The following is a 17,950-nucleotide window of genomic DNA, read 5'->3' on the forward strand; positions in this document are numbered from 1 at the left end:
ATAAGCAAAAAGAAAAAAGCCAAAAGTGGCGCTGTGGCTCAAGTGGTAGAACGCTAGCCTTGAGCTGAAGAGCTGAGGGACAGCACCCAGGCCCCACACCCCCCCCAAAAAAAACGCTGAGTCACTCAGTACCCTTTGAGAATTTTAGGACCATTTTCAATTGCCTGTCCAAACACTGATCTTTTGAATCCAAAACTGGACCCAATAGATTAAATCTAAATATCCCATTAGTACCCTAAATTAAATAATCTCATCACTTTATGCCAAATGTAAATGCGTGTGGGAACAAAACTGTTTGTTATATTTGTACCTTATTTCTCCCTATAAAGGTAAGTAAAATCAGGATTTGTGGTTATAATTTACTTTGGGTGGTAAGTGGGCTTAGTTCATGTAGATGCTTCTCATCTTGAAAATAGCATTGCTCAAAATTGCATTTAAGACAGGCACCATTGGCATATTCTTATAAGCCTAGCTACTCAGTAGGCTGAGATATGAGGATCACAGTTCAAAGCCAGCTCAAGCAGGGAAGTTCATGAGATTCTTATCTCCAATTAACTGCCAAAAAGCTGGAGTGGATCTGTAGCTAAAGTAGTAGAGTGTTAGCCTTGAATAAAAAGCTCAGGGACAGTGCCCAGGTCCTGAGTTCAAGCTCCTGGACTGGTACAAAAATGCACTTAATAGCCCTAGCCTATAAAACTCATAGCTGAGCAAGAGTAGAGAGCTGGTTGCATTGTGTGGTTGACTAGAAGATGTGGGGCTTGCTAGCCTAGGAAAAGATTTGAATTTGAAATTAATAATGAAGCCCTGGGTTCAGTCTCTAACATTGCAGTATTAACTTTGATTTTTTTTTTTTTTTGCTTTTTTTCCCTGCCAGTCCTGGGGCTTGAACTCTGGGCTTGTACGCTATCCCCGAGCTCTTCAGCTTAAGGTGAGCATTCTACCACTTGAGCCACAGTGCCACTTCCGGTTTTCTGGTGGTTAATTGGAGATAAGAGTTTCATGGACTTTCCTGCTTGGGCTGGCTTTGAACAGAGATCCTCAGATCTCAACCTCCAGAGCCACTGGCCCCAGGCTATGTCCTTAAGCTTTTGTGCTCTCGACTAGCACGCTCGCTACCACTAGAGCAACAGCTCCACTTCTAGCTTTTTGTGTTTGATTGGAAATCAAAGCCTTACTGACTTTTCTGGCTAGACTGACTGGCTTAGAATTGTGATCCTCAGATCTCAGACTCGTGAGTAGCTAAGATTTCGGGTATAAGCCACTGGTATCCAGCTGCAACACCAGCTTTGAAACACAAAGTATTATTTCTACAGATTGCATGTTGCTTTTGAAGCATTGTAAAGTTGAAAAAAAGTAAGTTGAACCATTATAAGTTGGGGGCTATCTGTATAGTCCTGAGTGGAAAATTGAAAGGAGACATAAATTCATAACAATATAATGTCCTTAGATCTTTAAGGATGGATGATTGTCAGCAAATTATTCCATCAGATTGGGGACAAGGTATGTGAGTGTAGGCATTAGGACCACAAGAGGTATAGTTTTGAAAAGTGTGAAATGTAAATTATGGTGGCTTCCATAATATAGTTCAGAAGAAATGTGTTGAGTTCCTATGTATCAGGGCCTATGGATTAGGATGATCCTACATAGAATGAACAATGCAGACACAAAATATAGAAATGTGGTTAATTTGAGGACATGAGAAATGCTCAAATTAGGAGGATCTAGGAAGGACCTTGCAGCAAATGGACCCCCTAAGACCAACAATTCACCAGGTGCTGGTGGCTTACACCGGTAATTCTAGCTACTCACGAGGCTGAAACCTGAGAATTGTGTGAAACTCTTATCTCTAACAAATTACCCCAAGAGCTGGAAATGAAGCTGTTGCTAGTGGAATGCTAGCCTGGAGCAAAAGAAACTGAGGCAGTGTGCAGGCCTTGAGTTCCAGCCCCAGAACTGGTACACACACACACACACACACACACACACACACACACACACACACACACACAAAATAGAAGAGCTTTAACACACACACACAAACACACACACACACACACACACACACACAAAATAGAAGAGCTTTAACAAATGCCAGGACAGGGAAATGCATGTACAGGATGAGTTGGAATCAAGGGGGGTATATTGAGCACTCAGACAAGGAGGTTTAGTAGAAGGTTGTGATGCTTGGATTTTATGTATCAGGTTAGCCTATCTGTTGTTCTAGTTATTGAATCAAACATTTAGATGGCAGTACACATCGGTACTCTTAGCATTTGGGAGGCTGAGGAGGAAGCTCGAGAGTTCTAGCCCAGCCGAGCCTATAGAGTGATCTCCATGTGAAGTGAAACAAAACAAAGACATAGAACAGATGGAGGTGGTACTGTGGAGGTATTTTGTGATGTGGTTAGCATCTATGACGAATTGACTTTTAAAGAGATTTTCCTAGTTCATCTTGGTGAGCCAGATCCTATCCATCAAAAGGCCTTAAGGGCAGAAATGAGGTTTCCTGAGGAAACAAAATTCCACCATTGGACTCCAGCTTAATTGATGGGATTGCTGCCCTTCTTAGCCTTCCTCTCAGATTTCAGACTTGTTTAGCCAGTTCCTAGGTGGCATGAGCTATTTCCTGACAATAAATACTTTGATATACACTTTATTGGTTCTCTTTATGGTCAACCTTGATATAAAACCAGATTCTGGAAAACTTTGGATGGCAGTCTGAAGATTTGAGAGTAATATCTGGAGTCCTAATAAGGACACATCTGATTCTGACCTGAAGGGAAAAGAGAAGGGAATCACTAATGGTTTTATTCTAAAACATTCTGCCAGGTGCTGGTGGTTCATTTCTGTAATTGTAGTTACTAAGGAGGCTGAGATCTGAGGATTACGGTTCAAAGCCAGCTGGGGCAGGAAAGTCCGGGACACTCTTTTTTTTTTTTTTTTTAATTGTGAAAATACTGTACAGAGGGGTTACAATTACATGGGCAAGATAATGAGTACATTTCTTTCTTTTTTTTTTTTTTTTTTGGGTCCGGTCATGGGGCCTGAACTCTGGGCCTGGGCGCTGTCCCTCAGCTCTTCAGCTCAAGGCTAGCACTCTACCACTTGAGCCACAGCGCCACTTCCGGCTTTTTTCTTATGTGGTGCTGAGGAATCGAACCCAGGGCCTTGAGCATGCAAGGCAAGCGCTCTACCACTGAGCCACCTTCCCAGCCCTCCTGGACACTCTTATCTCCAATAAACTATTCAGAAAAAGCCAGAAGTGGCGCTGAGATTCAAGTGAGAGTGCAACCTTTAACAAAATAAGTTTAGGGACTGTGCCCAAGTCATGAGTTCAGCCCCAGGACCGGCACACATACACACACAAAAAAAGGAAAGCAGGGCTCCAGTGGCTCATACCTTTAATCCTAGCTACTCAGGAGTCTGAGATCTGAGGATTGATGTTCAAAGCCAGCCCGGGCAGGAAAGTCCATGAAACTCTTATCGCCAATAAACCACCAGAAAACTGGAAGTGGCACTGTGGCTCAAGTGGTAGAGCACTAGCCTTGAGCTGAAGAGCTGAGGGACAGTGCCCAAGCCCAGAGTTCAAGCCCACGACCGACAGAAAAAAAAAAAGGAATGAAAGAAAGAAAAATAAAAGAGAAAAAAAAGACAAAAGGGAAAAAAAAGAAGGAAAAGAAGATTCTGAGGTATACCTTGACCATGTTTCACTTTTCCAAATATTTCATTGGGAAAAGTCTCTTCTACTCACCCTATAGGATGTTTCTTCCTCACTGGTTTTGCCTTCCTCTGAGATTCCAGACATTACAGGAGAATCTAAACCCATCCTTTTATTTAATTAGCTATTTCTTCTTCAATATCTCAAGGGTAGCTAAGGACAAAATACAGTGGTCAGCATCTGGATTACAGGCATGAATAAAACTTGGCCTTTGGCAGGGTGCTGGTGGATCATACCTGTAATCCTGGCTAATCAGGAAGCTGAGATCTGAGGATCACAGTTTGAAGCCAGCCTGGGCAGAAAAGTTCATAAGCATTTTATCTACAATTACACACCAAAAACAAAACAAAACAAAACTGGAAGTAGAGCTGTAACCCAAGTGCTGGGATGTTAGCATGGAGAAAAAAAAATTCAGGGACAGTGCCCAGGCTCTGATTTTGAGCCCCAATACTGGCAAAAATTAAAAAAAAATATTTTGATTAGTGGCCTTTTCTGACCAGGCTGGCTTGAAGTATGATCTTCCTGATCTCAGCCTCCACAGCAGCTAGTATTTACAGGCATGAACCATGTATGAATTGCTATTTTCCCACTCTTTTAATTAGTTTTTAGTGGATTTCATTGTGCTATTTTTATACTTGTGGTGTCCTTGGGTCATATTTATACCCATCACTGTTTTCCCTCTCCCTCCTTTCACTGATTCCTCTTAAAATAGTCCTCCATTTAAATCAGGTTATAATTCCACATATGAGTACATATGAGTAAAAAAATTATTATTATTATTTTTTGGTCGGCTGTGGGGCTTGAACTCTGGGCCTGGGCGCTGTCCCTCAGCTCTTCAGCTCAAGGCGAGCGCTCTACCACTTGAGCTACAGCGCCACTTCCGGTTTTCTGGTGGTTTATTGGAGATCGGAGTCTCACGGTCTCTCCTGCCCGGGCTGGCTTTGAACCGCGATCCTCAGATCTCAGCCTCCCGAGTAGCTAGGATTACAGGCGTGAGCCACCAGTGCCCGGCTTATGAGTAAAAAAATTATAGTCTTACTGAGCTTGGCTTATGTCACTCAACATGATGATTTCAAGTTCTCTCCATTTTTCTGCAAAGGACATTATTTCATTTTGTTTATGTCAGTAATGGGTTTGAACTCAGGGCTCAGGGCCCCAAAGTAGCTCAGAGATAGCTCTCTACCACTTTGAGCCACAGCACCACTTCTGGTTTTCTGGTGATTAATTGAGATAAGAGTGTCATAGATTTTCCTGCCTGGTTGGCTTTGACCCACGACCCTCAGATCTCAGCCTCCTGAGTAGCAAGGATTACAGACATGAGTGTCTGGCTATTTCCTTTTTTTTTTTTTTTTTTTTTTTTTTTATTTTTTTTTTTTTCCTTTTTTTTTTTTTTTTTTAATTTTATCCAACTCATTTCAATGCCAAAATATTTAGCTGCTGGGTTTCTCCCTTTTCTAAGCACACCAGAGTGATTACAAAGGCTCAGGCTGGAGGCAAGCAATCATGCACTTCTTTAGCATGCCAGAAACCCTGGGTTCTTCCCTAGTGAAAAGGAGAGAAAGAGAAAAAAAGAATCCAAAGGCCTTGGTGAAATGAAACCTGAGCACACCTTTGAAAGCATCTTCCCTGGGGCAGCCCACAATGATTTTACTGGCTCTCAGATGGTGGACCTCCCATTATCCCCTTTGTTCCCCCCACCCCTTCAGATTTCTGTTGTGAGCCAAAAGTTAAGTCTCTCAACATAATAGGCTTAATTATCTCACTGGAACACCTTGAGGATGAGTTTACAGAATCCTACCTTTTCACCACGCCCTAAGTAAACACCCTGCAGCTACTAAGGACCACCTTTTCACTATGCCCTAAGTCCAAGCATATAAATACCCCTGCGTGAAAAATAAAATTTGGCAGCTTGATCAGAATCCTTGTCTTGCTGTCCTTCTTCGTGTCTCTTGTCCCTTCATTCCTTCTCGCTTAGGTTCACTGCCCTCGTTGAAGTCCTGCGGGTCGGGACAACTGGCGCCCAACGTGGGGCACGAGCCTCTGACTAAGGAAGGAACGCCGTCCTCCAGGAAAACTTGGCCAAGTACAGTCCGAGATCGCCTCGACAGACCCCGCCGAGAGACAGATCCAGGAGGAGAGTGGGGACAGCGCATAGTGAGTGACCCACTATGGGACAAGTAACATCGTCACATGGTATATTTCTGCCAGACCTCAAGGAGGCCTTCAAGACACGGGGAACGAGGGTTAAGAAAAAGGATTTAGAATTATTTTTCTCATTCATAGAGGACTTGTAGGAATTATAGATGCAAAAAGATGGCAAAGAGTAGGAGATTGTTTAACAGATTATTATGAAACCTTTGGTTCAGAAAAGGTTCCTGCTACAGCCTTTTCCTATTGGAATTTTGACATTTTAAAATGTTCTCTATTTGATAGTGGAATTTTAAAACTTGTAAAAACGGGAGAGGTGGTTCTCCAACATGCCTCTCGGCCCCCCCCCCCCGCCCCCACCCCGCGGCTTGCCCATCCGTTGTATTAGATATGACTGCTGGTCAATTTACTGAAAATCCCTTCCTTTTATTGCCCGGCCCTTCAAGGGCCCACTGCCCCTCCAGATCCAGATGTTTTTTTTTCTCCCCCCTTTACCTAACCTGGCCCCTTTACGCGAGGCCCTTCAACATAGGCGAGAACACCTTCAACTTTTAAAAGAACTGCGGTCCCTTGATTATGAACTCCCGCACACTGGCCTTGGCTGATATGCCAAAACCACCTAATAAAATTAAGGTTAGATCACGCCATCAATCAGTTCTCGCCTTTCCAGTAACTCGGAGCCAGACAGATAGGACCTCAGAGGGTGAGGAGGACGAATCAGAAGAGGAGGAAAAGGAAGATGAGGAACAGGATACTGGGGATGAAGAGGAACAACTGCCCAGGGAAAAGGCCAACAAGAGTATAAGAGGCTTAGCCTCTGGTTTGTTGAAAAGCTTAAAAATGCATGTGCCCAATATGGCCTGACTGCCCCTTATACGTTAGCCTTGTTAGAAAACCAAAGTGCGCGCTGGCTCACCCCTAATGATTGGAAGTTTCTGGCCCGCGCCACCCTTAGTGGGGGTGATTTTGTTTTATCGAATGCGGACTTTAAGGAACAATGTAGAGAGAACCGCGCAAAAAAATTTGGCTAAAACATCTTCAAAAACCTGGACCTATACTAAACTTTTGGGTAATGCGCCCTTTGATACCAATGTTTAAATAGGTGCGCTTTCCTACCGGACTTTTGGCACAAATTCAAATTGCTGGCCTTTATGCTTGGAAGTGTCTCCCTCAAAAGGGATCCGCTACTACTTCCCTGGCAAAAGTTAGACAGGGGCCAGATGAACCCTACAGTGACTTTGTCTTCGCGGCTTAACTTGGCTGTGGAAAGGCTTCTTGGGCCGAGTGAAAGTGAAAGTGCCTTTGTTAAACATCTTGCCTTTGAAAATGCTAACCCGGCATGTCAAGATGTCCTCCGGCCACATAAAAACCTCTCTGTGAGTTCGTCAGGCTTTGTGCTGGAGTAGGAACCGCCCACACCATGGGACTCGCCATAGGCGCTGCCTTTACCAAGGCATTTCAAGGTTCAGTCCCTGGCTCCCATACTTGTTTTAATTGTAAACAACCTGGCCATTTTGCACAGGAATGTCCTGGTACTTGTTTTAATTGTAAACAACCTGGCCATTTTGCACAGGAATGTCCAGTCCGCAAACAAAGCCAAGGGGCGATGCCCTCAAGGTACTGGTAGACCACTCCCTGCCACTCTTTGTCTTTTAGATCAAGAACAAGCAGCCCCAAAGTGGCTGCCAGAACACTTGATAAAACAGGTGAATGGCTTACCACAACTCAGGGGAAACCTTCCCCCGCCCCCCCCCCAGGATGATGCCTTTTCTCCTACAGACGCAGATGCAGCTAGAACTCCAGACGTGGGCCTTCCTGTTTGAATTTATTAAATAACAGATTAATCTCTTGGCTTCTAAGCCCATACAGGTTCATCACCATCGCCTTGATATGGCAGACCTCGGCACTGAGATCTAGGATTTACCCCAGGCTTTTAATTAGTGTTTTGCCATGAGCTTGTTCCAGTGGGAAACAGTCCCGCCTTCTTTTTTCTTATTTAGAAAACCCTTCTTATTCATAACTCCTGACCATTCAACAGGCAAGACCTATTGACATAAGGGATAGGTTCGCCCCTCCTATAGGCCCCTCCGCTTGGGGGAGGATGCACCTATGGGAGGAAGAAAAAATGCTCAAATCAAGGGTGCAGGTAAGACTGCAGGGGGATGGATCCGCGAGATCCCCAAACCCAAGACCCCTGAGTGGCAAGCTCTGGTGCATGACGGTTGGCATGCATATCCACAAGCTGTCTCCTCAAAAAACATGCCAAGGCCTGTAAAATTCCCCTCCCCGAGTGAGGAAGCTCGCTCGGGAGCGGAGAAAAACCCTGGGCCCTTAGAGGAACAGAGCCTCTGCCACCCCCTTAAAAAGAGCAGCCAACAATTGATGGTCAATTTTCTAAATAAGAAAGGGGAGATGTTGGGAGCCAAAAGTTAAGTCTCTCAACATAATAGGCTTAACTATCTCACTGGAACTCCTTGAGGATGAGTTTACAGAATCCCACCTTTTCACCACGCCCTAAGTCCAAGCATATAAATACACTTGTGTGAAAAATAAAAATTGGCAGCTTGATCAGAATCCTTGTCTTGCTGTCCTTCGTGTCTCTTGTCCCTTCATTCCTTCTTGCTTAGGTTCATTGCCCTGGTTGAAGTCCTGCGGGTCGGGACAATTTCCAATCTTCTTTTCTGTTATCCCTAACATAGGGACCTCAGAAGGGATGAATTTTAAGCACTTAAAAATCTGACTTGAGGGCTGGGAAGGTGGCTCAGTGGTAGAGCACTTGCCTTGCATGCATGAGACCTTGGGTTCGATTCCTCAGCACCACACAAAGCAAAAAGAAAAAAAAAACAGGGGTTGGGGGTTTAGCCCAGCGGAAGGGCGCCTGCCTGGCGCGTGCAAGGCCCTGGGTTCGGTTCTCAGCCCTGGGGAAAAAAAAATTTGACTTGAAGTTTAAAATTGACACTCAAAATAATTTAGCAGGTAACCTTATTTATTTATTTATTTTTATTTTGTTGTTTGAGATTATCTCACTATGTAGCCCAGGCTGGTTTCCAAATCACAATCTTCCTCCCTTAGCCTCTTTTTTTTTTTTTGGTTGGCCATGGGGCTTGAACTCTGGGCCTGGGCACTGTTCCTCAGCTCTTCAGCTCAAGGTGAGCGCTCTAACACTTGAGCTACAGCGCCACTTCCTGTTTTCTGGTGGTTTATTGGAAATAGGAGTCTCAGGGTCTCTCCTGCCCTGGCTGGCTTTGAACCGCGATCCTCAGATCTCAGCCTCTTGAGTAGCTAGGATTACAGGCGTGAGTCACCAGCGCCCGGCCCTCCCTTAGCCTCTTGAGTGCTGGGATTACAGGTATACTACCACAGTGAACAAGGTGGTGACTTCATAATGAGTTTTCAAAAGGATTTGGAAAAAGAACAGGGGGCAGGGAATGTGGCTCAGCAGTTCAGAATTTGACTAGCAAGCCCTAGCTCCATCCCTAGCACTGAAAAAGAAGCCGAGAGAGAAGACTTAGCCTATTAACAATAACCACAACACACAACTCACATATTGTGTGTGTGTGTGCCAGTCTTAGCTAGTATTTCACAAAAGGGGGTGGGGGAAGACTTTGCCTATTAACAACAACAAAAATCTACAATACATATATGTTTATGTGTGTGTGTTGGTCCTGGGACTTGAACTCAACTTAGGGCCTGGGTGGTGTCCCTGAGATTTTTGTTTGAAGCTAGCACTCTACCCTGCAAGCCATAGCTCCACTTGTGGCTTTTTGGTGGTTAGTTGGAGATAAGAGTCTCATGGGAAAAAAAAAGTCTCATGGACTTTTCCTGCCCAGGCTGGCTTTGAATCCTGATCCTCAGATTTCAGCTTCCTAAGTAGCTAGGATTACAGGCATGAGCCACTGGCTTGAAACATCTTGTGTGTGTGTGTGTGTGTGTGTGTGTGTGTGTGTGTGTGTGTGTATTGGGGTTGAACTCAGGGCCTCATGTTGTCTTTCAGCTTGCTTGCTCAAGGCTAGCCCTCTAAAATTTGAGCCATGTCTCCAATCTGGCATTTTGCCTACTGTGTTAGCCATATCTTATATCTTTTTTAACATATTGTTTTATTGTAAAGATACTGTACAGAGGGGTTACAGTTACATGAGCAAGGTAATGAGTACATTTCCTATCAAGCATTGTTACCCCCTCCTTTGTTTTTCCCCTACAGTCCCTTCCCTCTCTACCTCCCCAACTCTTCCCTCCCACATCAAGTTGTAACTTTTGTTTTTAACATAGTGTCTTATACATCTCATTGTTACAATTCTTTTATCTTAAAATGATGCTTGTTCTGAAAGATTTATTTCATATAGCGAAGTTTATTTTACCTTAGTTAGATTTGCCTAAATGAGTTTTATTCTTCAGGGGTTCTTATGAGTTCATTTTTCCTTGTGCCTGTATGTGTTCTTGTGTAAAGTTAGTGTCTCAGGGAGCTACAATCAGGATTTTTAAAAGGAGGGTTCAGCACCACTCCCCCTGCAACAGATGGCAATTAGATGAAAGCAGCAGGGCCAAAGTAGGCTTTGAGGTTTGTTCTGGTGTTGAACTTCTATAAACTGGAGAGTTCTCCCAGTTTAATTACTGACTTGGGGAATATTTGGGTGAGGCTAGAAGTGCTTATTTTCATTTTAAAATGCTTAAATGAAAGCTTGGCATGATGACACATGCTTGTAATCCTGTACCAGGGAGGCTGAGATCAGAAGATCACAAGTTTGAGGCCACAGCAAGACCCTGACATAAAAACAAAGTAAAAATGTTTCTGTGAAGGAATGCTGAGAAAAAGAGTCCCTGCAAAGCTAATAGACCCTCTAGTTTGATTCTTATTTTATTTTAATAATTGTATTCTGTGTATAGCAGGGCAAGCGAAGGGTTCTGGGGCTTCAATTCAGGACCTGGGCACTTTTTTTTTTCCTTTGTCGGTCATGGGGCTTCAACTCTGGGCCTGGGCATTATCCCTCAGCAATTCAGCTCAAAGAAAATGCTCTACCACTTGAGCCACAGCTCCACTTCTGGTTTTCTGAGTGGTTTATTGGAGATAAGAGTCTCGTGGACTATCTGGCCCAGGCTGGCTTTGAACCACGATTGTCAGATCTCAGCGTCCTGAGTAGCTAGGATTACAGGCGTCAGCCACCATCACCTGGCCTGGGCACTTTGTCTGAGCTTTTTGTCCAAGCCTAGCACTCTATAATTTGGATCAGAGGTCCACTTCTGGCTTTTTGCTGGTTAGTTAGAGATAAGAATCTCATACTTGCCTGCCATGGTTGGCTTTGAACCTTGATCTTCAGATTTCAGCCCCTGAGTAGTTAAGTTTACACGTATGTTCCACCATCACCTTGAATCGTGTGTGTGTGTGTGTGTGTGTGTGTGTGTGTGTGTGTGTGTGTGTGTGTGTGTTTTAGACTTTGCTAGAAAACCATGCAAGTACAAAGAACAAAGAAAAGGTTTATTGCCAGTAAAGGGACCGGCAAGGCCCCCTTCTCACAAGAGAGAGGAAGTGTCAGCTATTGTCTGAGGTGACCTATATGACTAGGTTATATAGGAGGTTTAGGAGGGGCTAGGATGGATTAGGAGGCAGAAACCTTGGTGAGGACTTGAGGGCCAAGGACTTCATCATGGTGGGCTAGGATTTATGGCTGCTGCCCAAGTAGTAGATAAGGGGCCTTGCAGCTGCCCAGACCTGAAGGTCACTCTAAGGGGATTTTGCTACATTATAGGTGGTAGTTGCCCCAGAGATGTGCCATCTGAAAGTAAAGGGGGGTTGGAGGCTGATTATTCACTGCCTTTACTAAATGGGCCTAGTGTTCCCTAGTAAAGGAGCTAAGCTATGGAAAGGGGAAGGACTATGCTAAGGCATGGGAAGGGAGCTTACTGGATTAACTGTGTGTGTGTGTGTGTGTGTGTGTGTGTGTGTGTGTGTGTGTGTGTGTGTGTGTGTGTGTGTGTACTAGGGTTGAACTCAGGGCCTCATGCTCTCTCAGCTTGATTGTTCATGGCTGGCACTCTACCCTTCGAACCATGGCATGAACTGGTATTTTGCCAGTTATTTTGGAGATATTTTGGAGACTTTCAGACTTTTCTGGCCTGGCTGGCTTCAAACTTCTATCCTCAGGTCCTAGTTTCCTGAGTAGCTAGGATTATAGTCATGAGCCACCAGTGTCTGGCTTGATTCATTTAATGTAGCAAGAAGTTGGTAGCCAGAGAAGGGGGTGAATATTCAAATTCTCCCAGCTAGTTCTTGGAAGAGCTGCAAGAACTAACCTGTCTCCTGGTTCTTTGTGTCAGGCTTTTGCTTGCAACTCTGTTGTTGAGCCAAGCTAGCATGAACTCAAAGTTGAAGGAAATACAACTCGAAGACTCTTGCATTTTTCAGCACAACAATCTATTTCATTTCAACTAAATTCTTTTGAGTGTTTTCAGGTCTCTGGAGGGAAGATATACTCTTATTGTGCTCCTTTAAGTAATGAAAACCAGCACTTGTCCTTGATCTATTGCTTTCCTTACCAATTTCTCTGTCCATGGTGACCAAAGTCATCTAGCAGTTTTGGGTCTATACATCACAGGAATTGGGATGCATAGGCTGAAGAAGCAGGAATTGTGTTTACTTCCAAGAAACTGCAAACAGCTTGCTCAGGCTGTAAACTTAGCCTAAAGTTTATAGGAGGTAGGGAGAGGCAGATGTGAGCCCTAGCTTACATGGGGCAAGCAGTGGGCCTGAGTGTTTAGGGTTCTAGAGAAGGCAAAATGAACAGATGTTTCCTCAATGGCTTGGCTACTCCCTACTGTCATAATCCTGTAATTGAGAGAGGGGTTTCTGACAGCCACATTACCAAGATCACACAGCACGCATATCAATGAAAAGATCTGATGCACTGCATCTTGCATTGAATATGAGTGTGATTTTGTAGGAAGCCCTTAGGACCAACACAAAGTGTTTTATTCAATTTATCGCATGGCTCCAAACCCAACCTAAGTCTATATATGATTCCAGTTTAGGTCTGAGGAGAGGGAATGAAGGAAGATGACATTGAAAAAAGAGATAGGCTAGAGGGTTATATCTCTGTAAAGCATTGAGAAACTAGAGGAATGCATGAAAGTCAGGATGTACCAAGGAGAGAGACAGAACGATGCAGAGTAGCCAATGGGAGCCAAAGCCAGGAGGTGAACCACTCCATTCCCTATCTTTCTTGCTGCCTGTGGCATGCTGCCATAGGTTGGTGAACTGCCAGGGTGGAAATGGTAGATATGAGAGCTAATCATTGAGCACAATACATAAACTCAAAGTTGCCACTGAGAAGCTGGAAAGATTTAGACTTTAGAGCCGAGCCTGATGGTACCAATCTGTGATCCCAGACCTCTGGACTCAGAAACAGGTAGATTGCTGTTCAAGGTCAGCATAAGCTACATAATGAGTTCTAGGTCTAGCTTGGGCTAGAAAGCAAGACCCTGTCTTGAAGAGAAAAGGAAAGAAAGACAAAGCATGGAAGGAAGGAAGAAAGGAAGAAGAAGAAGAGAGAGAGAGACAGAGAGAGATAGAGAGACAGACAGACAGAGACAGACAGACAGACAGCCTCAACCTTTCCCACCTATGGCCCTTATTTTACAATGAGGAAAAAAATATGGGACTTGGATGAAAAATACATCTTGTCGTATACCACAACATGGATGAATCTGGAGGGAAACATGTTAAGTGAAATGAGTCAGATCCAGAAGTACAATTACTATATGATCTCACTCATATGTAAAATATTTTATGGGATGAATAAGTGTAGAGATATAATGTAGAATACGGTGACTATAGTTAATAACAGTGTTATTAATGTTAGACATTTTTTTTTGTCAGTTGTGGAGCTTGAACTCAGGACCTGGGCGCTGTCACTGAGCTCTTTGTGTTCAAGGCGAGCACCCTACTACTTTGAGCCACAGCACCATTTCCAGTTTTCTGCTAGTTAATTGGAGATAAGAGTTTCATGGACTTGCCTGCACAGGCTGGCTTTGAACAGAGATCCTCAGATCTCAGCCTCCTGAGTATCTAAGATTACAGGTGTGAGCCACTGGTGCCCAGTGGGCCTCACATTTTCTAACACTGAATTTTGCTCAAGTACAGCTTTGGGTGGATGACAGAGGCCATGGAGTCAGCCCCTGGCAAGGATTTATCTCTGAGTGGAAGAGGTGGGGAAGGGGTGGCTAGTTGTGGCTCGGTCTGACAGGTCCCCATCTTCAGTTTCCCCTGGGGTCTAGCCACTGGCCGCCTGCCCGATGGCTTGCACCCAGCGATTTCTCAGCTCTTCCATCCCCCAGGTGTAGAGTTGTTCTGATTGTTGCAGGTGGAAGCTTCGGGAATTTCCCTGGGGCCTGGGAGTCACCAGGTAGCCCAACAGGGGGGTGGAGGCGTGAGCTCACATGTCCTGAGGGGCAGCATAGACACAGAGTACCAGGGGGTTGTCCCGGGGGAATCACACACCAGCCCTGGGGGCCGGGCTGTCCCTTGTCATCTGCAGGAAGCCACAGATCACACTCTGCTTAGGCCCTGTTGAGGCCCCTTTCTCCAGGATGCCTCGCCTCCTGTCCTTGTCCCTAGGGAGCAAGCTTCCAGTGAGGAACACATAACAGGAGAGGCTCACCAGGCTGGGCCTGTTGCCTTTGTATTTCAGCTGGGCTCTGTAGTCTGAGCATTGGGCACAGACCACATAGCCACAGGCCCGGCAGTGGTGGAGCCGGTGGGTCAGGACTTTGAAGGGCTCCTGGCAGCGCAAGTGACCATCTTGTTCTGGATCCACTGCATGGTGCACAGGCCCAGCTCTTTACTCTGCAGCTCCCTTTCCTGTGCCTCTCCTTCCAATCCCTGGGCTCCTGCTTTGAAGGTTTCATTCAACTTCTCGATCTGGTCAATGGCGGCCACTACAATTATTATTATTATTATCATTATTATTATTATTTGCCAGTGCTAGGGCTTGAACATCTGGAGGGCACTGTCCCTGAGCTTTTGCTCAAGGCTGGTGCTCTCCAACTTGAGCCACAGTGCCACTTCCAGCTTTTTCTATTTATGTGGTACTGAGGAATCGAACCCAGGGCTTCACCCATGCTGCACAAGCACTCTACCACTAAGCCACATTCCCAATTATTTTTATAATAATCTGATAGTCAGGCAAAGGGCTGCACACACACTCTTCCACTGAGCAACACCTACAGCCCACTCTCCTATGAAGCTTTTATGTTGAGGAATAACTGGAGATTCAAACCTTTTTTTTTTGCTCAGTCGTGGGGCTTGAACTCTGGGCTTGGGCACTGTCCCTCAGCTCTTCAGCTCAAGATGAGCGCTCTACCACTTGAGCCACAGAGCCACATCAAGTTTTCTGGTGGTTTGTTGGAGATAAGAGTCTCAGTCTTTCCTGCCTGGGCTGGCTTTGAACTGTGATCCTCAGATCTCAGCCTCCTGAGTAGCTAGTATTACAGGAGTGAGTCATCGGCACCCGGCTTCAAACTTTTGGTTATAGGTGCATCTAGCAAGGAGGATGAGAATAACTGAAGATTTGGAGAATGTCAGATAAACGAACTAGAATACTGGCCAAGGGCTAAGAGGAACCCTGGTTTGGCTGCCTGTTCACTGAGAGCCTGCTGGCTTCTTGGTGTTAGAAGAAAGTCAGGATGGAGTAGGGTCATGCATGTCCCTTTGGAGGGTAACTGATAGAAGATGGTTTTGCCTGAGCGATAGACATTTGGAGAAATCACACTCCCAAACTTGTACAAGCCAAGGCTCTAGTTACATACCCTTGGTGCAAGCTTAATTAGTTTCTGTGGACTGACTGTAAATGGGGCAGTTTAATTTGCACTTGTTAAGCATGTACAGTGTGGAGTCAGAATTTTTACAGCTACCTCTATAGCACCACCTCATTAATCCTCACAGCCCCAGAGGGAGGCTGAAGACTCAGTCATATTCATTTTAGAAAAGAGGCCCGAGGAGGTGAAATGACTTGTACCCCATTATATGGCAAGTCAGTGACTGGGCTCAAAATAAAACTGAGCTCTGATTCTGGAGTGAACCACATGACATAGCCCACATGGCCTTCCTGCTTTCAAAGCTTGATCATTGCAGGTGCAGATATCTCCAATCTCCACCTTGCAGGGAAGCTGGCTCTCCCTTAGAGTGCTCTTTGGTTGACTCTCAGCTTAAGTGAGACATGGCCAACCCTGAGGAGAGTCAGAAAGGGGCAAGGAGAGGGAGGCTTTGATAACTAGGCCTCATCTTTGACACCTGCCTTTTGCTACAGAAACAGACCAGTCCTGGATGGCTTACCTTTGGAAGGAATTGGAATTCCACTAGCTAGCTCATCTATAGATCCTGAGGCTATCCTCTGTTTCCATGGAAGCATGTCTTGAAGTGGAGGATGCTGAACTTGGACGCTCGGTTGATGGGTCACAGAAGGTATCTTCAACTCTCAAATATTTTTGAAAGACTTAGGTATTCTTTAAAAGGAATGCAACTTTTATACACCTCATGATGATATATTTTCTTTTCTTTTTTGTCAGACTAGGACTCAAACTTGATATCTGATGCGTGTGCTCTTAGCTGCTGAGCCACACCTTCAGCACTTCATATATTTCCTATAAAAATACTTAATATGAACTAGGCACTGGTGGGCCACCCCTGTAACCCTAGCTATTTAGGAGGCTGAGATCTGAAGATCGTGGGTTCAAAGCCAGCCTGAGCAGGAAAGTACATGAGACTCTTTTTCCTTTTTTACTTTTCTTCCTTCCTTCCTTCCTTTTTTTTTTTTTTTTTGTCTGTTGTGGTTCTTGAACTCTGGGCCTGGGCACTGTCCTCAAGGTCTTCAGCTCAAGGCTAGCATTCTACCACTTGACCCACAGAGACACTTCTGGTTTTCTGGCGATTAATTGGAGATAAGAGTCTCATGGACTATCCTGCCTGGGCTGGCTTTGAACTGCAATCCTCAGATCTCAGCCTCCTGAATAGCTAGGATTACAGGCATGAGCCATCAGAGCCAGGCCATGAGACTCTTACATCCAGTTAACCACCAGAAAACCAGAAGTGGCACTGTGGTTCAAGTGGTAGAGTGCTAGCCTTGATCTGAAGAGCTGAGGGACAGCGCCCAGGCCCAGAGTTCAGGCCCCACGACCGACAAAAGAAAAAAATACTTAATATGTCATCTGAATAATATTTTTCTCAAAAATATTTGATAAAAATTATGTGTCAGAAATATCGGCCACCCTGTATTTGTGATTTTTGTTTTTGTGACAGTACTAGGGATTGTATTCAGGGAATGAGCACTGTCCCCTTAGCTTTCTCTATCAAGGCTAGCACTCTAGCACTTGAGCCACATACCCACTTCAGGATTTTTGCTGTTAATTGGAGATAGAGTCTTATGGATTTTCCTGCTTGGGCTGGATTCAAACTGTGATCTTCAGACCTCAGACCCCTGAGTAGTTAGGATTACAGGTGTGAGCCACCGGTGCCAGACTATGACTATGACTCTTTGTGCGTACCAGTACAGTATCAAATGCCCTGGGAGACCAAGACCCCAGATTGGAAAGAACAAAGGGGTGTTACAACAGTGACAGATAAAAGGTGGCAGTGAGCCACCTAGCAACTCATGTATATTTTGATAGTGGATTTGGGAGACATAACTACCCTACCTATAAATTACCATGCATATAAACCATGTCATTCCTGGTTCTGTGAGGGGCACGTGGTACAGGGAAGACAGGTGAAGACAGGAAAGTGTGTAGGGGGAGGAAAGTTTCAAAGTATTCTGCATTTCATGCTTCATTGTTATCCAAAGACTGTCTGGACCTCCAGCAACAACTACATTTGTTGCTATTCTGACCAGTGTGGCTGCATGCACCCCTCTGATTCTAGCAGAGGTGCTGGAAAGGTGTGGTTGGGCAGAATAAGGTAGCATTTGAAAACAGGGGCTGGGTATGAAAACTGCCCTTACCAGCTGTGTGACCTGGGGGTAGTAGCTTAACTTCTCTGGGCTTCAGTGTCCTCTGAGAAATGGACTTGTTAACTCTTTCAAAGGATTATTATGTAGATTA

The sequence above is a fragment of the Dipodomys spectabilis genome, unplaced genomic scaffold (genome assembly GCF_019054845.1).
Source record: "Dipodomys spectabilis isolate Male_0828 unplaced genomic scaffold, ASM1905484v1 ptg000132l, whole genome shotgun sequence".
NCBI lineage: Eukaryota > Metazoa > Chordata > Mammalia > Rodentia > Heteromyidae > Dipodomys > Dipodomys spectabilis.